Here is a 14,307-nt window from a genome sequence, read left to right on the forward strand (position 1 = left end):
AGGATTTTAAGCAGCCTGATCAGGTTAGGGTTTTAGAAAGAGCTCTCTGGTCACAATGTGGAGTCTGGATGGACAAGAAATAAGAATAAATGCAGAGGGACAACTGCATCTAATCCAAGCTTCTGGTCATATCCTGAGTCTGTCAGGTAAGTGAGGAAAGCAAGGCCACAGAGAATCCAGGGCCAGGAGGAATTTTATCAGCCTGAGGAAGAAGCTGGTAAACCCATTTCAGCTGTAAAAAGAGCAGGATATCAGTGTTAGGGAGATTGGAATACAGACGGTAATGCTAGCTGCTGGAATGCGATATACCAGAAATTGAATGGCTTTTAAAAGGGGGAATTTATTAAGTTGCAAGCTTATAGATCTAAAGCCATGAAAATGTCCAAATTAAAGCAAGGATATAGAAATGTCCAACTTAAGGCATCCAGGGAAAGATACCCTGGTTCTAGAAGGCCAATGATGTTCAGGGTTTCTCTTGTTTTATTACGCTCCCCCAGGGGCATTTTCCTTCTTCAGCTCCAAAGGGGCTGCGTGAGCTCTGTGGCTCTCAAGCTTTTTCCAAAATGGTTCTCCCTTAAAGGGTTCCAGTAAGTAACCCCACCGTGAATGGGTGGAGATGCATCTCCATGGAAACCATCTAATCAAAAGCTACCACCCACCATAGGGTGAGTCACATCTCCATGGGAACAATCAAAAAGCCCCCCCCACAGCAACACTGAATGACATGGCTTTTCTGGGGTCCACCATAGATTCAAACCGGCACACCCTGCATGCCATTTTGAACTTTATCTTGAAGACAATAGAAAGCTGTTCAAGGATTTTAAGCAACCTGATCAGGTTAGGGTTTTAGAAAGAGCTCTCTGGTCACAATGTGGAGCCTGGATGGACAAGAAATAAGAATAAATGCAGAGGGACAAATATAGCACTTGCCTGATGCACAGTGTCTGTGAAGCAGTTGTCGGTACTGTGACAATGAATCCTATCCAGTTCTTATAAAATCTAATCTGTCAGCATATTTTTAAATGTCTTTATTCCACATTCATAGTTGATTATGTTAATGCTGTCCCCACATTTGACTGTTTACCAGGGCATAGAATTCTATATTGGAAATCATGTTCCTTGAGGTTCTTGAAACCTGGCTCCATTATCTTCAACTGTTGTTTCTGAGAAATATGAAGCCATTATGATTCTTCATCTTTAGGGTGTGAACAGATTTTCTTTCAGGAAACTTGCAGGGTCCTCTCTTCATTCCCACATTCTGAAATCTCACAGTGGTGTGTCTTGATTCAAGTCTGTTTTCATCCTTTGGCTAGGCACTAGTAGGGCCCTTTCAATCTGGAAATAAATGCAGGGAAGTACTTTTGAACTATTTCCATCAATACTTCCTCCTCTCTGCTTCCTTGTCCTGGATCTCTTATTACTTGGCTCTTTATTCTACTAGACCAGTGGTTCTGAACCACTCTCCTAGACTAATCCTCAGATTTTTCTTCTCTCTTGTCTCCTTATTTTCTTTTTGTCTTGCTGTCCTCCTTTCTAGTTTTCCATGAAATTCTTCATTTCTACTATCATATTTTTAATTTTCAAGAGTTCATTTCTGCTGTTTTCTAAATGATCCCCTTTTTGAAAAATAGCATCTCCATGTTTCATGGATGAAATATCTTCTTTTAGCTCTCTGACAGTATTAATGTTAGCTTTTATCCAAGTCTAATTTTTTTCAAAGGACAGTCTCTTTTTCCTCCAAGATCTTTAGTTCTTTCCAGTTTATTGACCTTGTTGTCCCTCTTTCCCCTGATACCTGATGATCTGTAATTATCTCGATCTTATTATAAGCGGGCAGCAAAAACTTTAAAGAGTAAGTCTGTATCCATGGAGACCTCTGCTGAAAAGTGGTAGCTCTTATACTTTATTGCGTACTTGGGGGAGGGAGGGCGGGTAGGCTTGCTAAAACTTAAATTGCAGGGCCTCAGCCCAGAGTTTCTGATTCAGCAGGTCTGGAGTTGGGATCATGGATTTCCATTTCTAATAAGTACCCAGGTAAGGTCAAACTTAGAGCTCTGACTCAGCTGTTTTCTTGGGGAATCCCTGGGATCAGTATCTTCAAATATTCCCCTCTGGGCTGGCCAGATCCTCAAAGGGTCTTCCAATCTTGTACTTAGAGGTGTAAGAATATTAAGTTTAACTTTCACACAAGATGGTGCAGGAAAGGGCTCCTGAGCAATTCAGGCTGCAGGCAGGAAAGGAGAACGCCTCTGGGGCAAACCTAGAATTGGTGCCAAACAGGTAGAAACAAGTTTAAACAAGTAATGGCCAGGGTCATTGAAATAAAAAGCATAATCAAAAGTGAGAAACTTCTGCTGGAAATCTGAATTTGTTAGATTATCAGATAGGCTGTAACCTCTGGAGTATCCAATCAGTGGAGAAACAGGGGAGGGACTTGGGGGTTAGATAAATATTGTTGCTTTTAGTTGCTCAGGGTGCTGACCACCATTTTTCGGATGGGGGCCTGTTCTTGCAAGATTGCGAATAAATTCTCTTCTCCACAATCAGGTGATTGCTTACTCTCTTTCAAGTATGGATTCTTTCTAGCAGAGTCTAGGTCTGGCTGCCTGCCTTTGGTAGCTTAAGAGGACTTAGGAGTTCCTACTGTTAAGTACATAAATATTCACTTAATCCTCCCACTTTATTACAGTAGCCTTGCCATCAACTATTCCTAGGGTTCTCCAGTCCATAGACCGTCTGTTTCACTATCTCCAGAGAGAAAGCCTCTTGACTTCAGCTGGTGTGAGCAAGGGAGTAAACTCTCATCTGGGTCATGTGAGATGGGAGATCTAGGGATCAAAATGTCTCTTAAACAATGGTAAGGATAGAGAAAGAAATCTGATTAAGGAAATACTTAGGAGAAGGATCAACAGACCTTGATATTTGCGTCTGTTGGAAGTTGATGGGCTGGATAAGAGGTGAGGGAAAGAAAAGAGCCCAGGATACCTCCAGGTATCAAACTTGGCCCAATAGTTGGATGGTGACTCCATTAACAGAGTGAAAAGCTCATACTCTCAAATTTTTAGATAATAGATAGACAAATAAATGGATAGGCAAATAAATAGAGAAATGGTAGACAGATGAACAGATAGATGAATAGATAGACTAAAACAGCAAGATGGATAGATAGAATAAAACGGCAAATGTGGCAGGATGTTAAAAGTTGGTGGTTCTGGTTATCTGGTGGTGGTAGGATAAGTTGGAGCTCTCCATATGAAGTTTTATATTATTTTTGCAACTGTCCTGTAAGTTTGAAATTATTTTAAAATTAAAAAGTTTATATATATTAAAAAATTTTTTTCCTAGGGGGTGCAAAGGTAGTTCAGTGGTAGAATTCTTGCCTGCCTTGCAGGGGACCCAGGTTCAATTCCTGGTCCATGCACTTCTCAAAAAACAAAATAAATGAGCAAAAACTAACAAACAAAAATTCAAAAAAATGGTGCTGCAATAATGGGATACTCATATGGAAAGAATCATGAAATGTAACCCCACACTCAGCATACAAAAGAAAGTCCTTCCTAAACAGATCTTAGCTGATTCTCCCATTTTTATATAGCTCCACTTTTACCTTTCAATGACTAGAACCATCAATTTCTGAGTATTTAGCAGAGCTGGGGGTGGGGGGTAGGGGTAGGGGGCAGGGAGCTTCTGAGGTACAGTAGTTTGTTTCTCACTTTCCACTCTGCCACTTTAAGATTTTGCTTTCCTGTGTCTGCAAAGTCACCTGCTCTTGCCCTTCTGCTTCCCACTTCCAGAATTCTGTTGCTATTCTCTCCCCCGTTCGCTTTGTCCTTGCATGTTCATATCCCTTTTAAATCCTCATTACTTTCCATTAGAGGACTTTCAAGAGGGAAAGGAGACAAATGAAAATGTTCAATCTGCTATCTTTACTCCAACATTCGTATCAGCATTATAAAATATGTGATTTAGTATTAATTGCAGCTAATTCTGAGCTTCTTGTATTTGGAAGGACAGATGTAGCCATATTGTTACTATTTCAAGGTTTATGGGCTATTTTTCTTCCTATTCTAAATAAAGCTTCCTATTTCAAATTAACATTGTTTTCTTTTTAAACATTTCCCCAGAATTGACCCCTAGAAGAAAATAAAGACTCTCATTTTTCTGGCTTCTCTGACTGATATTGGAACACTCCCTCAAGAAGCAGTAAAGCTCTAAATCAGATTCACTTTGATATTCAATGAAACATATTCAAGTTGTCAGAATTTTTATAATGCTTCTAATGAAGTGCTCAGGGTAATGAATTGTACAATTATAACGAAATGCAGTTCTAATGAGCAATTACCATTCCAAGCAAGAACATTCCAGGTTTTTTTATTCTCCTTCTTTCAAACAAGAGGCTAACAAGTAGTTATGAAAAAAAAAAATTGAGTTTATGTGTAAGTAGTCTTCAATTGAAATGACTCTGACAAAGTTTTCCTCTAAGTTTATAGATGACAATGTAGCTTGAGAAAACAGGTTCAAAGAACCAAAGTATAGTCTCAGGATCTTTGCTGATCTAGAGGAGCTTTTACTTATACAAGATGGGGTTATGTGAACTAGGGTCCCAGGCATGAATTAATGATACACTGATTGTATCTTTGACTTGCGTTGCATCCATAGAATGCTATCCTTCCCTTCTGTCCTGTGAATTTGTGGTGTCAGGTGACAGTAGGAGGGTAGATGGCCCAAGAAGTCTCTGCCACTCTCGAAGGTCTGAGGGAGAAAAAGTCTGTGAGTCATTGTTGTAGTTAAAATACCAGTTGCCCTTTGCCAGGAAACTCTGTGCCAGGTAATTTACATGCATTATTTTGTATCCTCACAACAACTAGTGAGGCACACATTTTACAAGTGAGAAAAGCTGAAGCTCCAAGATGCTTGGTGAAGTGGCCAAAGACATAACAGACAAATCACAGCTGGATGAACCTGGTTCCAAATTCCAGCTGGCCTTCTAGAGGAAGTTGCTAACTTTGTTTGACTCTTCCTAGCTTTCCTACTGAGTCCTAAGCAATCTCTAGCAAGGCGTTTGTGCACTGCCTGTTCTCTGGAACTTGCTTTGTACAATTCCAGGGGCACTAGCCATGTTCTATCCTAGAATTAGGTAAAGTGGGGCTCTACTTTGACCATTGTTTCCTTCACCAGGATAAGAAATGATGAAAATTACAAGCATGATTGGTTATGGGGTTTCTGCTGTAAGCAACAGAAACCTCAACATGATCAGCTTAGAGAAGTAAAGAAATCCCACATAAAAGAGGTCCCGATGTAGAACAACTATGGATTTGGGTGAATCCTGGGTTCCTCCCATCTCAGTGCTCTGTCATTCTTAAGGTGCTGGATTACTGCTCTTTCCAAATTAAAGTGGCATTTCCAGCAACACTCCCAGCTGACCTCCCCCCATGCCTCATTGGCCAGAAATGGATCACAAACCCACCCCTCAACCTATTGCAAAGGACACAGGATACCATTATTAGACTAGACTAATTTGGATCTGTTCTGAGTCAGGTTAGAAGATAGTTGACATCTGGACAAAATGATTCCTACTTCAAAGAGAAAGGATAGAGCTGGCCACTGAGTTGGAAACCAACAATGCTTTCTATTCAAGTGAAGGGTGCTAACTCCTCTGAAAAAAGATCTTACAATATCAGAGTTCAGAGTTTTCATGTAGTCACATTTTTTCCTACCCTTAGATTGGGGATGGCAAAAATGAAAAGGGTTGATTAGGAACTTTAGGTGAGGAGGTACAAAGAAACCAAAGGAATGCCATCTATTATAGAGCAACCAAATCTCCATATCTGTAGACAAGTATGTCATGAAAAATATTCAACTACCAGTGTTACAAAGCAGCTATAGGATTGAGAAAACATGAAAATAAAAAGGGTATTTATCTTTTGGGGAAAGTTGAAGATATGGGTTGCTATTAGCTGATCAGAAACAAGGTGACAGCTGGAACCCAAAGTTTCTGGTGACAACATAAACAAGTGGTTGCTGTAAATCCCTGCAGTCAAAGGTCAGTATTCCGAGCTATCACTGCAGAATATCACGCTGGTTCTCCCAGTGACATTTGGTCAGGGCTGGCAAGTATGATGCAACCTGCAATTCTTCTTACATGCCATTTGTGCCTTCAGTATGCAGTTTTCTGTTTAGTCAAGTAGGTCCTATAGGGATATTAGATTCATGTCGATTACCCTGTGAAGAAATTGAGGATTAGTGGGCTTCAATTTCTTGAAAGAAAAGAACTGCCTGTTAAAGGAATCATAAACATCTTTAATTACCAGTCGTTAAGCTTCCCACCAACCTCAGCCAATAGCTAAATACATTGAAAAGAAAACATCTCTCAAAACAGAAATCTGATGATGCTACCAATGCTTCAAAAAGCTTTCACAGTGTCTTATTGCCTACAAAACAAAAACTAAACCTTTTAACAAAGCATCTAAGACCTGCAGGCATCTGGACTTTCTTTTCCTCACCACTCTTTTTTCCCTCCAGTCTCATCAGATCCCTTACCATGTCTGGCTGGTATGAATTTTCACACCTCTGCATGTTTGTTTAACTTAACTTCTTTATTTACATCATTTAAATACCTATTCATCTTCATTATCCACTTCCTCAAGCAGTCTTCCTTTACCCCCTTTAATCAGAATGACTCAATCCCATCTCTGTCAGCTCCCATCTTTGTTTCCTTTTCTGCTCAATACTTCTGATGGTCCTATTAAAGGTATGGTATATCTGTCGATCTTTCTAGACCATTAAAGCAAGAACTTCCTAAGAGGGTGACCAACTCTATCTTCAACAATCCCATTTCCTCTTTCTGGGAATGAAAGAAGACTTTATTCCCAGTCTCCTCTGCAGTTAGTTTGAGGCCATGTGTTGGAGTTCTGACTAAGGACAGGGGGTAGATGAGCTATAATCATCTTCCAGGACTAGCCTTTTAAAATATCTTGAATGGGCCTCCAGTCCTTTCGTCATTTTCTGCAAATTCAGACCAGCATTACAAGATGGAAGGGGATTGGATGTTTGAGTAATTGTTTGGAGGAGAGCTATCCAGCAAAGCCGCCAAACCACACTGGAAATTGTGCAAGTGGAAGTAAACAGTACATACCTTGTTGCTGAGGTTTGGGCGTTTCTTGTTACTGCATAGCCTAGACTACCTTAACAAATACGATTCCTACAAGAGACCACGACTTATTCATTTATTTCCCTAGTATCTAGCTCAGTGCTTCGTAGAGAGTAGGCTCTTATCAATACTCACCAAACGAGAGGAAGAGTGAATAAAATAGCTGTCACAAAAATCATACATTTTTCTCCTAAGAAAGACTGCAATCCCTTTAAGAGCAAACTCTCTATTTCACACAAAAATCAGAATAATAACACGAGCACATGCTTACTAAACAATTTTTATTTACTAAACACATGTTTACCAAATATTTGCTGGCAGTCTTTAGCCCTTCCTTGACTATAGTGAATAGTAGAAGCAATGGGGGCGGGGAATAGAGAAGAAAAGGTTGATAAAGGGAGGAAGGCATTGTCCAAGGTTTGGCTCTTTCTTATTTTTCAGGTTGAATGTGAATTGCTCAACGAGGCTTTTGCAGCTCACCGTGCTGTAGGAGCACCCACCCTGCCTCTAATATTCTCTATCTCAGTAGTTACCTTCACAGAACTTACCTCATATGTAACCAGCTGCGTTGTTTGAATTCCAGATTAGACTGGAAGTTCTATAAGGAAAGAGACCACTTTTGTTTCACTATTGTTTCCAGGCAACTGGAGTATGTCTGGCTCTTGGTGGGCTCATGCTCCTGGTGATGGGTAAGGGAAGGAAGGAGGCAGAAGCAGCACTGAATAAAATGTCACTATCTGGAGGTACCTAAGGAGGGGCAAATAGCTCACACGTCGAAAGCCCCCAAATCAAAATTGTCCACAACAAGATGATCAGTGCTGATTCCAGAAAAGTTAAAATCGTATTCAACAAAAAAGGTTTAAGAACAGAGGAACATGACTGATGTGTTAAGAAAAAGATGCCTACCTAATGACTAAAACAAGATGGAAAAGGGCTTCACATTTATAGAAGGAAATCTTAGTTAATTGGAAAAAAATCATTCAACCCAAACATAATTTCCCCCAAAGAGTCCAAAAAAGTCAGATATTACTAATCATTTTTTTTCTAATTCATTCATTCATTTACCAACAAATATATACCGTGTGTCAAATATAAAATGAATACTTTTCTAGAAGTTGTCGGGAATTCTAAGAAGTAAATGGTAGATGATATGTTACTTATCTTCAATGACATAACATAGTTAACCACAGAACAAAATATGGCATTGTTTTTCCTGACACTTTACTATCTATACCTGAGATAAGGTGCCATGGACCAACCTCTAATTCCCATCCTGAGTCTACCATTGCACCAGGATTTTAACATAGACCTCCAAGGCAAGTGACTTTTATATTAAGCATGACCCCTATTTCCATCCTTATTCTTACCCACCTCCTTTCATAGTCCTTTTCATGAAAAGGCACAATGCTTTTCACGTGATAGGTATTCAGTAAATGTCTGCTATGTGAGTAAACAAGCATACCCACAATGTCTACTTTTCTCTGGATTTCCCTGATGGAAACCTGGGAATCTACCCCAATTGAATCCCTACTGAGGAGAATGGAGGGCCTCATAATGGCTCAGTTCCTGCAGTCTATGGGCCACAAGCTAGCAGCGCTTCCTCATGCCTGGAATCTGCTAGAGCCATTTCCAGCTTGTCTTTCAGACTTAACAAAATTGCTGCCTGTTCCTCTATTCCCCATCTGAAATAGAAGTTCTATCCTGGAACCCAGAGTAAGGTGGGATCTGAGAGACTCAGAAGTCCTAGCCGCTGCTTCACCCTTGCTTTTGAGAGCTGCTTATCGTGAGTGTAAGGCAAGTTTAATATTTCTGTTGACTTTTTAAAAAATTTTTATTGATAAAACAACATAAAAACACATACATTCTTAAATACGAACATTTCATACTAGGTGTGCAATCAGTGGCTCACAATATCATCACATGGTTATATAGTCATCACCATGATCATTTCTTAGAACTCCAGAAAAGAAATAAAAAGAAAAAAGAAGAAACTCATATGTACCATACCCCATACCCCTCCCTCTCATTGACCACTAGTATTTCCCTCTACCCTATTTATTTTAACATTTGTTCCCCCTATTATTTATTCATTTTTTAAAATTAATTAACAGAAAAAAAGAAATTAACCCAACATTTAGAAATCACACCACTCTACACATGCAATCAGCAATTCTCAACATCATCACATAGATGCATGATCATCGTTTCTTAGTACATTTGCATCGGTTTAGAAGAACTAGCAACACAACAGAAAAAGATATAGAATGTTAATATAGAGAAAAGAAATAAAAGTAATAATAATAGTAAAAAAAAAAAACCTGTAGCTCAGATGCAGCTTCATTCAGTGTTTTAACATGATTACTTTACAATTAGGTATTATTGTGCTGTTCATTTTTGAGTTTTTGTATCTAGTCCTGTTGCACAGTCTGTATCCCTTCAGCTCCAATTACCCATTATCTTACCCTGTTTCTAACTCCTGCTGGACTCTGTTACCAATGACATATTCCAAATTTATTCTCGAATGTCCGTTCACATCATTGGGACCATACAGTATTTGTCCTTTAGTTTCTGGCTGGACTCACTCAGCATAATGTTCTCTAGGTCCATCCATGTTATTACATGCTTCATAAGTTTAGCCTGTCTTAAAGCTGCATAATATTCCATCGTATGTATATACCACAGTTTGTTTAGCCATTCTTCTGTTGATGGACATTTTGGCTGTTTCCATCTCTTTGCAATTGTAAATAATGCTGCTATAAACATTGGTGTGCAAATGTCCGTTTGTCTTTGCCCTTAAGTCCTTTGAGTAGATACCCAGCAATGGTATTGCTGGGTCGTATGGCAATTCTATATTCAGCTTTTTGAGGAACCGCCAAACTGCCTTCCACAGTGGTTGCACCATTTGAGTGGATAAGTGTGCCTCTTTCACCGCATCCTCTCCAGCACTTGTCATTTTCTGTTTTGTTGATAATGGCCATTCTGGTGGGTGTGAGATAATATCTCATTGTGGTTTTGATTTGCATTTCTCTAATGGCCAGGGACATTGAGCACCTCTTCATGTGCCTTTTGGCCATTTGTATTTCCTCTTCTGGTAGGTGTCTGTTCAAGTCTTTTTCCCATTTTGTAATTGGGTTGGCTGTCTTTTTGTTGTTGAGTTGAACAATCTCTTTATAAATTCTGGATACTAGACCTTTATCTGATATGTCATTTCCAAATATTACCTCCCATTGTGTAGGCTGTCTTTCTAATTTCTTGATGAAGTTCTTTGATGCACAAAAGTGTTTAATTTTGAGGAGCATCCATTTATTTATTTCCTTCTTCAGTGCTCTTGCTTTAGGTTTAAGGTCCATAAAACCGCCTCCAGTTGTAAGATCCATGAGATATCTCCCAACATTTTCCTCTAACTGTTTTATGGTCTTAGACCTAATGTTTAGATCTTTGATCCATTTTGAGTTAACTTTTGTATAAGGCGTGAGATATGGGTCTTCTTTCATTCTTTTGCATATGGATATCCAGTTCTCTAGGCACCATTTATTGAAGAGACTGTTCTGTCCCAGGTGAGTTGGCTTGATTGCCTTATCAAAGATCAAATGTCCATAGATGAGAGGGTCTATATCTGAGCACTCTATTCGATTCCATTGGTCGATATATCTATCTTTATGCCAATACCATGCTGTTTTGACCACTGTGGCTTCATAATATGCCTTAAAGTCAGGCAGCGCGAGACCTCCAGCTTCGTTTTTTTTCCTCAAGATGTTTTTAGCAATTCAGGGCACCCTGCCCTTCCAGATAAATTTGCTTATTGGTTTTTCTATTTCTGAAAAATAAGTTGTTGGGATTTTGATTGGTATTGCATTGAATCTGTAGATCAATTTAGGTAGGATTGACATCTTAATTATATTTAGTTTTCCAATCCATGAACACGGTATGCCCTTCCATCTATTTAGGTCTTCTGTGATTTATTTTAGCACTTTTTTGTAGTTTTCTTTATATAGGTTTTTTGTCTCTTTAGTTAAATTTATTCCTAGGTATTTTATTCTTTTAGTTGCAATTGTAAATGGGATTCGTTTCTTGATTTTCCCCTCTGCTTGTTCATTGCTCATGTATAGAAATGCTACAGATTTTTGAATGTTGATCTTGTAACCTGTTACTTTGCTGTACTCATTTATTAGCTCTAGTAGTTTTGTTGTGGATTTTTCTGGGTTTTCGACGTATAGTATCATATCGTCTGCAAACAGTGATAGTTTTACTTCTTCCTTTCCAATTTTGATGCCTTGTATTTCTTTTTCTTGTCTAATTGCTCTGGCTAGAACCTCCAAAACAATGTTGAATAATAGTGGTGAGAGTGGACATCCTTGTCTTGTTCCTGATCTTAGGGGGAAAGTTTTCCATTTTTCCCCATTGAGGATGATATTAGCTGTGGGTTTTTCATATATTCCCTCTATCATTTTAAGGAAGTTCCCTTGTATTCCTATCTTTTGAAGTGTTTTCAACAGGAAAGGATGTTGAATCTTGTCAAATGCCTTCTCTGCATCAATTGAGATGCTCATGTGATTTTTCTGCTTTGATTTGTTGATATGGTGTATTACATTAATTGATTTTCTTATGTTGAACCATCCTTGCATACCTGGGATGAATCCTACTTGGTCATGATGTATAATTCTTTTAATGTGTTGTTGGATACGATTTGCTAGAATTTTATTGAGGATTTTTGCATCTATATTCATTAGAGAGATTGGTCTGTAGTTTTCTTTTTTTGTAATATCTTTGCCTGGTTTTGGTATGAGGGTGATGTTGGCTTCGTAGAATGAATTAGGTAGTTTTCCCTCCACTTCGATTTTTTTGAAGAGTTTGAGGAGAGTTGGTACTAATTCTTTCTGGAATGTTTGATAGAATTCACATGTGAAGCCGTCTGGTCCTGGACTTTTCTTTTTAGGAAGCTTTTGAATGATTAATTCAATTTCTTTACTTGTGCTTGGTTTGTTGAGGTCATCTATTTCTTCTTGAGTCAAAGTTGGTTGTTCATGTCTTTCCAGGAACCCGTCCATTTCATCTAAATTGTTGTATTTATTAGCGTAAAGTTGTTCATAGTATCCTGTTATTACCTCTTTTATTTCTGTGAGGTCAGTAGTTATGTCTCCTCTTCCATTTCTGATCTTATTTATTTGCATCCTCTCTCTTCTTCTTTTTGTCAATCTTGCTAAGGGCCCATCAATCTTATTGATTTTCTCATAGAACCAACTTCTGGTCTTATTGATTTTCTCTATTGTTTTCAATTTCATTTATTTCTGCTCTAATCTTTGTTATTTCTTTCCTTTTGCTTGCTTTGGGATTAGTTTGCTGTTCTTTCTCCAGTTCTTCCAAGTGGACAGTTAATTCCTGAATTTTTGCCTTTTCTTCTTTTCTGATATAGGCATTTAGGGTAATAAATTTCCCTCTTAGCACTGCCTTTGCTGCGTCCCATAAGTTTTGATATCTTGTGTTTTCATTTTCATTTGCCTCGAGGTATTTACTAATTTCTCTTGCAATTTCTTCTTTGACCCACTTGTTGTTTAAGAGTGTGTTGTTGAGCCTCCACGTATTTGTGAATTTTCTGGCACTCCACCTATTGTTGATTTCCACCTTCATTCCTTTATGATCCGAGAAAGTGTTGTGTATGATTTCAATCTTTTTAAATTTGTTAAGACTTGCTTTGTGACCCAGCATATGGTCTATCTTTGAGAATGATCCATGAGCACTTGAGAAAAAGGTGTATCCTGCTGTTGTGGGATGTAATGTCCTATGAATGTCTGTTAAGTCTAGCTCATTTATAGTAATATTCAGATTCTCTATTTCTTTATTGATCCTCTGTCTAGATGCTCTGTCCATTGATGAGAGTGGTGAATTGAAGTCTCCAACTATTATGGTAGATGTGTCTATTTCCCTTTTCAGTGTTTGCAGTGTATTCCTCACGTATTTTGGGGCATTCTGGTTCGTGCGTAAATATTTATGATTGTTATGTCTTCTTGTTTAATTGTTCCTTTTATTAGTATATAGTATCCTTCTTTGTCTCTTTTAACTGTTTTACATTTGAAGTCTAATTTGTTGGATATTAGTATAGCCACTCCTGCTATTTTCTGGTTGTTATTTGCATGAAATATCCTTTCCCAACCTTTCACTTTCAACCTTTGTTTATCTTTGGGTCTAAGATGTGTTTCCTGTAGACAGCATATAGAAGGACCCTGTTTTTTAATCCATTCTGCCAGTCTATATCTTTTGATTGGGGAATTCAATCCATTAACATTTAGTGTTATTACTGTTTGGATAATATTTTCCTCTAACATTTTGCCTTTTGTGTTATATATATCATATCTGACTTTCCTTCTTTCTGCACTCTTCTCCATACCTCTCTCTTCTGTCTTTTCGTATCTGACTCTAGTGCTCCCTTTAGTATTTCTTGCAGAGCTGGTCTCTTATTCACAAATTCTCTCAGTGACTTTTTGTCTGAGAATGTTTTAATTTCTCCCTCATTTTTTTTTTTTTTTTTTTTTAAAGGAAAGACAGAGAGAAGGAAGGAAGGATAGAAGGAAGGAAGGAAGGAAGAAAGGGAAACATTTTTAAACATTTTCTTGTTTTTATTGTATTCTGTTTCTCCGTTTTTGTTACATGGGCTGGGGCCGGGAATCGAACCGAGGTCCTCCGGCATAGCAGGCAAGCACTTTGCCCGCTGAGCCACCGCGGCCCGCCCTCTCCCTCATTTTTGAAGGATAATTTTGCTGGATATAGGAGTCTTGGTTGGCAGTTTTTCTCTTTTAGTAATTTAAATATATCATCCCACTGTCTTCTAGCTTCCATGGTTTCTGCTGAGAAATCTACACATAGTCTTATTGGGTTTCCCTTGTATGTGATGGATTGTTTTTCTCTTGCTGCTTTCAAGATCCTCTCTTTCTCTTTGACCTCTGACATTCTAACTAGTAAGTGTCTTGGAGAACGCCTATTTGGGTCTAATCTCTTTGGGGTGTGCTGCACTTCTTGGATCTGTAATTTTAGGTCTTTCATAAGAGTTGGGAAATTTTCAGTGACAATTTCTTCCATTAGTTTTTCTCCTCCTTTTCCCTTCTCTTCTCCTTCTGGGACACCCACAACACGTATATTTGTGCGGTTCATATTGTCCTTGA

At 38.5% G+C, this 14,307-nt stretch overlaps 1 long non-coding RNA gene across 1 annotated transcript; it reads right to left on the reverse strand.

The window, feature by feature from the left end:
- Positions 1–4,403: 4,403 nt before the first annotated feature.
- On the reverse strand, positions 4,404–7,738 carry LOC143669705 (uncharacterized). Its single transcript, XR_013168996.1, has 3 exons — positions 7,699–7,738; positions 6,143–6,222; positions 4,404–4,752 (listed from the first exon to the last, which is right to left on the reverse strand). It is a non-coding gene; the product is annotated as an uncharacterized LOC143669705 (long non-coding RNA).
- Between the last annotated feature and the right edge of the window lie 6,569 nt (positions 7,739–14,307).

Source organism: Tamandua tetradactyla, chromosome 26 (assembly GCF_023851605.1).
Source record: "Tamandua tetradactyla isolate mTamTet1 chromosome 26, mTamTet1.pri, whole genome shotgun sequence".
Lineage (NCBI taxonomy): Eukaryota > Metazoa > Chordata > Mammalia > Pilosa > Myrmecophagidae > Tamandua > Tamandua tetradactyla.